The sequence below is a fragment of the Lygodium microphyllum genome, chromosome 28 (assembly GCF_053477565.2).
Source record: "Lygodium microphyllum isolate KBCC chromosome 28, Lygodium_microphyllum_v1.1.10, whole genome shotgun sequence".
Classification (NCBI taxonomy): Eukaryota; Viridiplantae; Streptophyta; class Polypodiopsida; order Schizaeales; family Lygodiaceae; genus Lygodium; species Lygodium microphyllum.
Window position 1 is genome coordinate 55,334,685 of NC_141162.1, and position 12,321 is coordinate 55,347,005.

The following is a 12,321-nucleotide window of genomic DNA, read 5'->3' on the forward strand; positions in this document are numbered from 1 at the left end:
ATATAATTTTTCATTCTGTCCTTGTATCCCATCCTTCATCAACAAATTGTATGATATGAACATATGTTAGTCTCTTCACTGAAAGCATGGTTTTTGTTATTCTTATCTCCATATTAGAGAAGAAATCAATAAATATATTAATATGCATAAATAAAGTAACTTTGCTTAGCCTACTTGAGATATTAGATTTTAGTGCTTTCTGGATCTCAGAAAATATCTTACATCTGTAGCCCTCACTAGTAGCTGGACTTGGCAAAGGCCACTCAAAGCTTGAAAAATCTGGCAAAGGAAGGAGTTTTATTGATCCCCATTGGCAATGCCGCATAGGAATAACATAAGAATGGTCATAAAAGAATATTCCATTCTCTGCAAGCTCTGTCTTCTTTCTGCCTCAATACATTTCTTCTCCAATTGAACCATGTATAACATCAATAACATCAATAATAGATTCCAGTGGTTGCCATTCCTCAAGATTAGAGGGATAGACATCTACAAGACAAACAAATATTATAATGGAAAAACCTAAACCATGTTTAAGAAAGGAAAAACTTTAAGAATCAAATTCTTACAATTTGGTCTATGCATTGGAAGCTTTGAAGATCTAGGTTTCAAACACAGCTCTCTATGCATGAACACATGCTGCACTAGTACCTCTTTGATGCTATTCTTATTTGCTCCAAGCTTAAAATCTCGAATTCTGCCCTTCCAAGCAGAGATAAACGAGCTCTCATGTCTTTGCCTTTTTCCACATTTTGCTTGTTGCATGGTGATCCAACTACCTTTGCTAATGATAGTAGGAATCCATCTTCCATCAGTTTGGAATGAGTTTAACACTGATATGGATGTGATTTGGGAGCTTGGACGCCTTGTTGAATGTCGAATTTCTGTATCCATGGTAGAAGAGAGAGAGACATGTAGCACAGAGAGAGAGAGAGAGAGAGAGAGAGAGAGAGAGAGAGAGAGGACTAGGCTACCATAACGGAGGAAAAAACAATAGAGGAATAAAAAAAAGAAGGGAAAAAACTGAGCACCATGCTTTTCACCAATTTGAATTTCTATTACATCAGTCATTATCATTAATCTAGAAACATCATTAAATAAAAGTAGCTGAGACTCTATGCCATTAATGCAAAAGATGTCATAATCACGAATATAAGAGACTAAAAATACATAATAAAAATACAAATTCGTAATATTATTATATTTAGATATTTTTGTAAAATGATTTTTTAATTTTTTTTAATAGAAGTTCCGTTAGAGAGGCTTTGCTCTTATTGGTCTAGAGCACTCTCTCTCCACATCCTAAAATTAGGCATTTTCGAGACCTCAAAACTCCCTTAATGCCTATTCTCCCCAAATTGATGTGCCAATAAGCTTGTTCTTCCTTCCCAAAAATAATTGTACTCGAAAGGGCTATGCCCATATGAATGAAATAGACTTTTTTTATCAATGACTGTCTTGGCTGTAAGTGTTGGTAAATAAGTTAAGTGATTAGGTCACTTGGCTAAAAGTTGAACTGGGCATGTTAATGTGATATGAGAAACGTTTAGCAAGTTTTTAACGTAAAGAATCTTAATGCCCAGGCGCAACCTCAAGTGCAGATTCCTAGTCCGACCCCTATACACAGTACAGATGTAATTCAGGTGAAGAAGTTTCTTCTCAAACAAATCAAGCCACCTGAATTCAATGGTAAGGGAAGGACCATCCAAACTAATGCCGAGATCTGGATCGAATCCACGGAGGATTATTTTGAAGCAGCAGGTACTGCACCCGCTAACAAGAGATGCTCGCCAAATTGAAGCTTACCGACGAAGCAAGACTTTGGTGGAAGCAATGGTGCAGAGACCAAGGGATCTCAGAAGGGTCAGTTACTTGGGAGAAGCTTAAAAAGGCTGTGCGAGGGAGATATCTACCACCTGTCTATCGCACACAGAAGACGAACGAGTTCTATGAACTAAAGCAGCTTGGTCTATCCCTTGATGCTTACTATTCAAAATTCATCTCTCTCTTAAAGTACGCACTACAAATGGATATGACACAACAAGTGTCAAAGTTTTGTGTTGGATTAAACCCACCCATAAACACCTGCCTGGAATCAATGTGCCCAACAGAACTTCAGGACGCGCTCATTTGAGCTACACCGATAATAGAGGAGGTGCAAACTAAGCCAAGGAATATCATGACTTGGTCTTACAAGGATCAAAACAAGGGAGTGTATAGCTCTCAGGCTAAGAGAGCATAGGGCCGAAATCAGGCACAAAGGAAGAAAGCTAGGGCCAACACTGTCAACAATTTCGTTCCTACCCAAGGTAATGGTCGTAATCTCCATTGCTTCTATTGTAACGAGCCTGGTTACTTTAAAAGGCAATGTCCCAAGCTTAGCAGAGGACAACGTCTAGGGCCATTCCAAGGAGCCGCCCATGGACAAGGAGCCACCGTCATGGCCAGAGGGAGAATCTCCAGTCTTGCCAACAAGGAGTTGTGTGATGAAGAAGATCCATCCATGGAAGCTGACATTGAGAGGGCAACGGTTCATGCCGCTCTTTACAAGAAAGGCCCGAATCGTCAATTCTCGGTGATTCAAACACCATCAGATTACTAAGGTAAAAGCTTCAAAACCTTGATTGATTGTGGCAGTACACATTTCTTCATTTCACCAGTCTGTGCAAAAAGATTAGGAATAGCCACAATAGATGCACCTACCTTACTTGTGGAATTAGCAAATGGTCGTGAGGTCTCTTGTACCAGGCAAACTCCTAAGGTAAAATTCCTATTGGGAGGAAAGTCGACTTCGGTCAGATTCAGGGTTATGAACCTAGGTGTCCATGAGTATTTGCTCGGAATGGATTGGCTAATACCCAGTGATGCCCACATTCACTGTGGAAAGGGCCAAGTCTCCTTTCGAAATTCTGAAGGGGAACTAGTTACAACTCAAGGAGAGACTGGGAAGCCAAAAATTCAACTAGTCAAAGCAACACGGATAATAAAATGAGTTAGAAAGGGGCTACCTATCTATTTTATTAAGCTAAATAAGCTAGATCAGAATCAGGAATCTAGGGAAGAACCTTCATGGTTAAAGGAATACGCAGACATATTTTCTGAAAAGCTGATAGAGCTTCCTCCTCGAAGGGAAATGGATCACGAAATCAAGCTAGCGCCAGGAGTTGCACCAATCGCAAAGAGACCATATAGGATGTCCATCTCGGAAGCAATTGAGCTGAAGGAGTGAAAGGGAGCGATGGATCGAAGGTTGGACTCGAGAGCTGTGGCGGGAGAGCAAGAGAAAGAAAGGGAGCGACTAGAAATGGGAACTCCAATAATCACAATGTGTGACCAGGCCTTCCTTTATTCAAACTGTCACTAAAAGAATAAAGAATAAAGTGACGGTGACGGGCGCCCGCCACCTGCAGTGTGCAATGGCGGTGACTATCAGTGTAGTAATACACGGGCGGCTAGGCAGAGGCGCCTTTACCCCCAACAACCTCCCACTTAAAGGCAAATCTGCCCCAATGAGGAGTGAAAAGAAAAAGAAAAAAGACAGTACAACATGTACACATGTACAATAGGATGAGGAAAGACGTCATCTCATCCCACGCCCCCCATCAATCTCCTGAGGAAGGCAAAGCGCTATGTAGAGAGGCTTTTTGTGAGTAGATTTGGAGGATTTTGGTCAGTCGAGATCTTGACAAGATCAATAGATTGGTCCTCAACGACCCCACGTATGAAGTGATACCTCACCTCAATGTGTTTCGTCTTCGTATGGAAGACCGGATTCTTGGCTAACTGAATAGCACTCATAGAATCCGAATGCAATGTAGGGATAGCATCAATACCAAGGTCAAAAACTAAACGATCCAATCAAATGGCCTCCTTGTAAGCCTCAGTGGTTGCAACATACTCGGCCTCTGTAGTAGAAAGGGTCGTGCATTTCTGCACCCTGGACATCCAAGAAATAGCACCTCTAGCATAGGTGAATACATAGCCGGAAGTGGACTTCCTACTTTCTGCATATCCTGCATGATCAAAGTCAGTGTACCCCATGACTCCTGTATCCTGGCACATATCTGCAGTGCCCTTCAGGTACCTCATGATACCCTTCATGGCATCCCAATGCTTCTTTCCAGGTGTGGCCATATAGTATGCCACAACACCAACTGCAAAGGAAATATCTGGAGGAGTGGCTATCATGGCATACATAAGACTGCCCACTGCGGATGCATAGGGAATCTTGGCCATCTCGGTCCTCTGCTCATCTGTCTGCAAACAATCATCCTGTGATACCTTCACATAAGAAGGCAATGGACAGCCAATAAGCTTTACATCCTGCATGCGAAAGCGCTCAAGGACTTTATGAATATACTCCCTCTATGACAAGTAGAGAAGTCCCTGATGCATGTCGCGTCTAATGCACATACCAAGTATGTGAGCAGAATGTCCCAGATCTTTCATCTCAAAGCTCTTCTTAAGCTGAGCCTTAAGAGCATCTAGCTCATCATGAGCTTTCCCTGCTATCAGCATATCATCCACATAGAGTACCAAAATCAATAAAGAACCATCACGGGCTTGCTTCGTGTAAAGACAGAGATCCATAGCACTCTGACTATAGCCCTGTGTGACTGCATAAAGGCATCAAACTTATGATACCACTCCCTAGGTGCCTGTTTCAAGCCATAAAGACTTTTCTTCAATTTGCACACTAGGTGCTCCCTGCCAGGTTCTGCAAAGCCCTTAGGCTGCTCCATATAAATCTCATCATGCAAGTCCCCATGTAAGAAAGCCGTCTTGACATCCATCTGGTATAAATCCAAGTTAAGCTGAGCAACCAAAGCCAAGACTAAGCGCAAGATGGTCATGTTAACCATAGGAGAAAAGACCTCATCAAAGTCCACACCATGCTCCTACTTAAAACCCTTTGCTACCAATCTAGCCTTGTATGTCGGATTAGGGTGTCCAAGGGTACTTTTTAGCTTGTACACCCACTTGCATGGGAAAGCCTTCTTGCCCATAGGCAAGGAAACCAAATCCTAAGTGCCATTCTTATGTAGGGAGTCTATCTCAGACTGCATAGCCCTCTCTCAGGAGTGACTGTCACCCCTGCGCATAGCCTCATCATAAGTGAAAGACTCTCCTGCATCTGTAACCAAGACACAATGCATCAAGGGCTGAAATCTATTTGGTGGACCTTTGTCTCTAGTAGACCGTCTCACGACAGGCTTTGCTGCTTGCCCAGCTACCTATCCAATGCCCTAACCATGAGCATCTATTGCAGCCGTAGGCTGTCCAACTAGCTGTGTGGGAGCTCTCGGTTCCTCCTGAAAGATGACCCTGCGAATCTCAACAACTCTCTCAAGCTGCCTATGCAACTTGTCTTCATGGAAGACTACATCATGACTGCGGATGACTTTCCGCGCCTGCGGATCCCAAAGACGGTAACCCATCTCACCTGCATCCCCATAACCAAGGAAAATGCATTTGACACTCTTGGGATCCATCTTAGTTCTCTTGTCCCTGGGCACATGGCAAAATGCCTCACATCCAAAGACAAGGAGATGAACATAAGAGGGGGGTTTTCTAGTCCATACCTCCTTTGCAACCTGGAAGTCCAAACCACTAGAAGGTGATATGTTTATGACATGCACAGCTTTACTAGCTGCCTCAACCCAAAAGCTCTGTGGTAGGCCTGCATGACTAAGCATACTGCGTACATACTCCTAGATGGTTCTATTCATCCGCTGAGCCAAACCATTCTGGGGGGGTGTAGGGGGCGGTCAACTAACGCTTGATACCCCTCTCATCACATTACTGCTCAAAAGCACGTGAGACATAATCACCCCCATTATCTGTCCTTAGGCATTTTAGCCTATATCCATACTGGTTCTCAACCAATGCAAGCCATCTCTGAAACACAGCCAAGACAACGGATTTCAGCTTGATGGGATAAGCCCAAACTTTCCGTGAAAAATTATCCATGAACGTAACAAAATACTTTGCACCACCCATAGACTGACAAGGCATGGGCCCACAGACATCCGAATGTACCAATGCCAAGGGCTCACTCATGCGTGGCCTACCAGACTTCTTATGAGTAGATCTAGTCTGTCTACCATAAAGACAATGCTCACATGAATCAAAACATGCATAATCAAGGGGTGGTAAGTACTGCAAACCAGAAAGCATTTTCATTCCCTTCAAAGACATATGGCCCAAACGGGCATGCCAAAGAGATACATGTGGGATAGAACCCACAGACAAAACATGATTAAGGGAAGAAGCTGATACAATCAAGGGGTAGAGACAGCCTTGGCACCTCTCGCAATCACAAGTCTGCCACACGAGTGATCTTCCATGCAGAGTCTCCAAAACATACATGATATCCCGTGTCATCAAGCTATCTAACTGACATGAGACTGCGTGTCAATGCAGGTACATGACGTACATCCTGCATAACAAAACTATTGTCAGAAGAAAACTGTAGCCTAATATCACTAATGCCCACAATATCAAGAGAGCTATCATCACCCAAGTGCACAGAACCCAAAAGAGTACTATATGAATGAAACCACTCTCAGCAAGGTGTCACATGAAAGGACGCACCTGAGTCCAAGAGCCAGCACTGTGCATGCATAGAGTGTATCTCTGTCATTTGCGAAGCACTAGAAGAAGCTGCTAGGATATAATCATCATCATCAACATTCTCAGGCTGCATAACATTGATCTCTTCAATTTTAATACTGAACTTTGCAGGTACTATTCTGTGATCAAAAGACTTATCCTGCACTTTGTCTTTCCCCTTATCTTTACGCCTTTCATTGCACAATTCATGGCATTTGTGGCCTAATATGGCCCTTTTTCCCACAATGGTGACAAGTAACATCTGCATTCCTGCCACACGATTTGCTACGTGACTTCCCACGAGACTTGGACCGAGATTTCTGAGAATCCCATCCACGACGTCACTACAACAAAAAGGCTCCATAGACGCACTTGTAGATGCAATATTTGAACTGTGATAAAAAATATCGAGTGCATTTATTACCGTGTCTACTGTTGCATCTACAATATCATGTCTAAAAGTGGGCTTATAGTCAGAGTTACACGCCCATGTAGACGCGCATATAGACGCACGTATTGACGCGCTACGTAAATATATAATCAAATTTATAAAAAAGTGGATATATTCATATTGTGCGTCTATACGAGCGTGTATCTACGCGTCTAAAAAAGCGTTTGCTCTGCAAGTTTTTGACGAGAATAGATGCGCATTTATCCTACAATTTAGATGCGCTGATAGACGCGCAAAACAGAGGTATGAAAAAAAAACCAAAGAGTATGTGGCATGCTCTCTGGTTTTTTTCCCCCCATCTTTGATTGTATGCTTAGGGAAAACAGAGAAAGATTATTTCGAAGATTGGATACTGAAAACAAAACAATGTATGTAGAACAGGAAATTTCATATATATAGATGAAACATTTTTACATGATGAGTTCTACTGCTTGTGACCTCAAGCATGGTCATGGTCGCAAGCACTAGCTGAAAGTAATACATATCAAAAATGAAAATTACAAGCCAAGGGGAGGCATGCATGCATGGGGCTCCTCTATATCTCCTCAGAAGAGGCATCATCATCGCTACCACCACCGCTGCCTGTGCCACTGCCGTTGCCGCCACCGCTACTGCTAGTCCCCCCTTCGCTATCCTCAACTACATCAGGGTTCGCCTACACAAAGGATTAAGGTATATAAATACCATTACAAATAATAAATTAGAGTTATCTATACTTTTCATGTAAAAAATAAAACATACCTCTTCTGGTGGTGGAATCCTCATTGCACGATTATATTGCTCCTCCGTGATGAGTCCCTCCTCGTAGAAATGCTGCCAAGTGGACGCCCGGTTATGACCTCAATGGTAGCCTACCTCTCTAGGAGTAGGCATCCTACCAACGATATGATACTACAAAACAATTTGAACATACAACGTATTAGAACACACTACATAATGAAGTGAAACAATTTGAACATGACTTTCCTATAGAACACACTACATAATGAAGTGAAACAAATTACAAAATTTAATTTTAAAAAAGAAATCAAATAATACTTACAAACTCAGCCTCCCATGACTCCCTGCCACCCGATCCATAATGCAATGATCCCATGGTTGCCATCTGGATAGTCGCGCCTCTGCATGCTGGCGACTTGTCATTTTCTCCGTTGCTCTCTTCTTGGCCTCTTTCCACTCCCTGCGGTGGCAATTGGGTGGTTGGCCATATCTAGGGCGCCCCTGATCTTGACTCCACAGTGACTCCTTGGCGCGTGTCATAAGGTGAGACCTCTTGTTATGAAGTGCATCTCTCACCTTTGACAGTCCCCAATCATCTGAGAATCGTGAATTCTCGGGATTAGGGTACCTTCTATGCATTGCCCGCAGCACCTCTTGCCACAAACCTTTTTTTTTGTGCTTGAAGGGAATCATGCAATCTTTGTATGTGGCATGCACGACACTCCTCAAGTAGGCTATCACTTCCCTCCCCTCAGAGTCGTGCAAGATACCACCAACATCAATGTGACAGAGTAGTACATTTGTGGAGGCTCACCTCTCTCATTTTTCGGTGTGGGTGATCGAGAGCCACCTCTTAGGTAACCCCCACAAAGCCCTCGACCTCCTCGTCCTCCCACACGACTCTCCCTCCTTGCTCGACGGGCACTACCCTCTACCTCACTCGATACATGTGCTTCTAGAGATACAGGTGCTTTGGTCGACCCATGTATCTCAACTGATCCTTGTGCATTAGCTAATCTATGTGTATGCATAGTGCATGGAGTACCTATTAGTAGAGGTGTGCCAAGGTTTGGTGTTTGTGCGGCAGTGCTAGGTAAAGATGTGATAGGTGTCCTAGACATCACACTGAAAACCTCCTCTGTAGTGGGAGGGCGACCAAGATAATTGGTCATCTCCCCCATGAATTGCTCCTTGTTTGGATTAGTGCTGGAGGATCCAGGATTCCACATCTACACAAGAAAAATCATATTACCCTGTGCAGATAAAACATATTACATCGTGCATCTCTATCTGTGTCTCTGTGTGCGTCTGTCAGTGCATCTATTTCCGCGTCTATACCTGCGTCTACACTATCATCTGGACGCGCTGACAGATGCGCACAGTCAGACCATTTCTTTTCAAACTTGGTTAAAAAACGTACAAAAAAACCTCCATAGAAACAGACAGAGAAAGCAAACAAGATTGAGATAGAGAAGAAGAACTCACCTTCTTTGCTTGTTCCAACAGGTAGTGGCTAGGTTGCAAGCTCCTTGTCCTCCTTCTCCCTTCCCTTGGTAAGTTTCTTGAATCTTCTTCTCTTCCTTACTTTTTGGCTCTTGTTCTTTACTCTCTGGCTCTTCTTTCCTCTTGTCCTCTTGTTACTCTTATTTCCTTGCCTCATTGTCTTCATGAAGTGATAGATAGACATGAGTAGTGATGTCGAGCTCGAACTGCAGAAAACGCGCAAAAAACGCAGGAGAGCACAAGTTTGAAAAGAAAGCCATAAATTTATTTTTTTAAAATTTATATCTGCCTAGCGCATCTGTAAGTGCATGTAATTGCGCGTGTATATGCATAGATAATACCTATTACACGCGCTTACAAACGCACAGGAACAATTAAACTAATTAAATGCTAGCTTTTGGATCAACATGACATGGCTTTCCTAGTCTCCCAATATCAAAATGTTTTCCTCCATGTTGTAAGTATCAATGCATGCATTTAGGGAATATGACATATATAGATTGTATGTGCATAGTGGTCCAACAAATCAAGCCTCTTTCTTATTTGCAGGCATTATATATTGTAGTTAAACTTTAACAGTTTATATTGTGCAAAAAGGTGTCATTGATTTAAGCTAAGATCTTGATCTACATTGCTATTCATACAATTTCATTTATGTGGTGGATAACACATTGGCAAGTCAATTGGCACATATATGGTGACTTACTAGACCATCCCACTTACAATTGCATGCAAGTATCAATAGGTGGATAAAGCACGAATGGTTTTTAGCTAGAGAGAGATAATGCAATGAAGGTGTATACGAAAGAGATAGAGAAAGGCATATTATCCATCAATCAATCAAAGATATATACATGAAGTGACTTGATATAGTAATTAGAGTATCGTCATTTTTAGGATGCTCCATTGACTTCTGTAAGTTCCTATAACCTTGAAGTAGAATATAGCCAACCACACTGTCCATGAAAGGAAAACTTGACCTCATCAAATTAACCAAGTTAATTTACTTATACATTTCATAGATAAGAGATTTGTAGTTGACTTGTTGGTATTGCAAAGTATTCTTACAATGATCTATTTTAGTCACCAACAAGTGGACACATTGGCTAAAGATGACGAAAAGAGAACATGTGCACATTGGCTACATGTGGTCCACCTTATCTAAAATTATATGTGAGCTATAAGTGCACCTTGACATGATTGGGATAGCTTGCACATGCACAAGCCAACTAATTTACATCAATCTACTCATGCTATAAATTGGCATGCATGGCTAGGTTAAGTGCACAACAAATGAGACATGTGAGTGTATTGATCAGTTCTCTCTCTCTCTCTCTCTCTCTATATATATATATATATATATATATATATATATTGCAAATGTACAAGTCAACCTTTGATCTATAAGTTTTAGCCATGGCTAGGTTAAGTGCACAATAGATGCAACATGTGCATATATCAATCACTTCTCTGATAATTATGTCGTATATACATCCAATCATCATGCCCTATCCAATCACATTTGTATAGGGCATGATTGGATGTATATAGGGCATGAAATCACATATATATAATTAGCTTTGAATTATTGGATGTATATTTTTAATACTCAGAAAGAAGTAAAGTTGGTAATGTATATCATATCCTATACATGTATATGCCCTATACATGTATATCATGTCATATATACATGTATATCATGTCCGTATGATCCTATACATGTATATCATATCCTAGCTTATGATCCAGGTGTAATTATATCATATATACATCCAATCATGCCCTATCCAATCATGCCCTATTCAAACAAATACTAGCTCTTAAGAGGTTCGGTCATATTCAGGGACTTTATGAGAAATGAAAAATATGTGTGTTTATTTTCGCATCTATAAGCGTGTTTATAAACGCGGATATATAGATGCGTTCTTTATACTAGTGTGAATAGACGTGCTGACGCTTATAAACACGCCTTTCGCGTGTACAGTGCGCGTCTATAGGGCCTTTCTCTTGTAGTGTCGACCACTACCACTACCATGCTTTCCATATCCATCATTCCTGCCTCTAATTGTCATAGCATGAGACACACGAGAGGCATCCACATTCTTATGGTTAACCTCTTTCTGCAGAAGAGCACTCTCAACATCAGATAATTTCAAGGTAGCACTAGAGGCACATATTGCAGTGCTGAATACATCCCATGATTCATTAAGAGTACCAAGCAAGAAAAGAGGAGTGACATTCTCTGCAAAAGTGATGTCCTCTACGAAGTCAAGTTCTTGAGTATAGCATGGAACTGGCTCAAGTGAGTAGACATAGTCACATTCTCCTTCATGTGCAGATCCATAAGCTGCTTCAGCCAATACATCTGACTCGCTAGAATTTTCTTGTCATAGAGATTTTTTATCTTTTCCCACAACTGCCATGCACTCTGTTCTTTCTCAAAGACATTATAGTAAACATGTTTTGTGAGAGACAATACAATAGTGGACTTGCATAACTCATCAAGCTCAAGCCATTCCTCATCTGGCATAGTTGCAGGCGGATGTCCGCTTAACTTCAAAGATTTGATCTGCGATTTCTGCACCAATACCTGCCAAATCTGGCTCTTCCAATAAGAGTAATTCATACCATCAAGCTTAGTGATGTTGAAAATAGTATGATCAGTGGACGAACTTGTCATAATGCAGGCTGAAAGACTATAGACAGTTCAAAACTGCTTGCTGTTTACTACAGAAAATGACCAAAAACTCACCAAAATCGAGAAAAAATTGCAAGGAAAGTGGAACCAAAGCTGCTGCCCACCAAGTACTAGTGAAAGTACATCATTTTAGAGTGTTTCAACATGAAAAATCCATGTCAGTCCATACATATATGCTTGTTGTAATAAATTTCAAATTTTAGTAAAAGAGATCTAGCAATGCCAAAATTGGATCCCAAGGCAATCAGATATTGCCAAGACCAAAGTCGGCATCATGTGGGCATAGCATAAGCATATGATGGTCGATAAGCATGAATCCAACACCCAAGTATGTCAT

General features: G+C 41.5%; 1 protein-coding gene across 3 annotated transcripts in view; it reads left to right on the top strand.

The window, feature by feature from the left end:
• LOC148011461 (uncharacterized) overlaps positions 1 to 12,321 on the top strand; it is a 79,443-nt gene that overhangs the window by 47,005 nt on the left and 20,117 nt on the right. The gene's annotated exons all lie outside the window — the stretch shown is intronic.